The following is a 230-nucleotide window of genomic DNA, read 5'->3' on the forward strand; positions in this document are numbered from 1 at the left end:
ATCCCGGAGTCCCGGGATCGAGTCCCGCATCGGGCTCCCTGCTCAGCGGGGAGTCTGCTTCTCCCTCTGCCCCTCCCCCCTCTCATGTGCTCTCTCTCATTCTCTCTCTCTCAAATAAATAAATAAAATCTTAAAAATAAAAAATAAGGGCACCTGGGTGGCTCAGATGGTTAAGCGGCTGCCTTCGGCTCAGGTCATGATCCCGGAGTCCCGGGATCGAGTCCCGCATC

This window comes from Neomonachus schauinslandi, chromosome 3 (assembly GCF_002201575.2).
Source record: "Neomonachus schauinslandi chromosome 3, ASM220157v2, whole genome shotgun sequence".
Taxonomy (NCBI): Eukaryota; Metazoa; Chordata; class Mammalia; order Carnivora; family Phocidae; genus Neomonachus; species Neomonachus schauinslandi.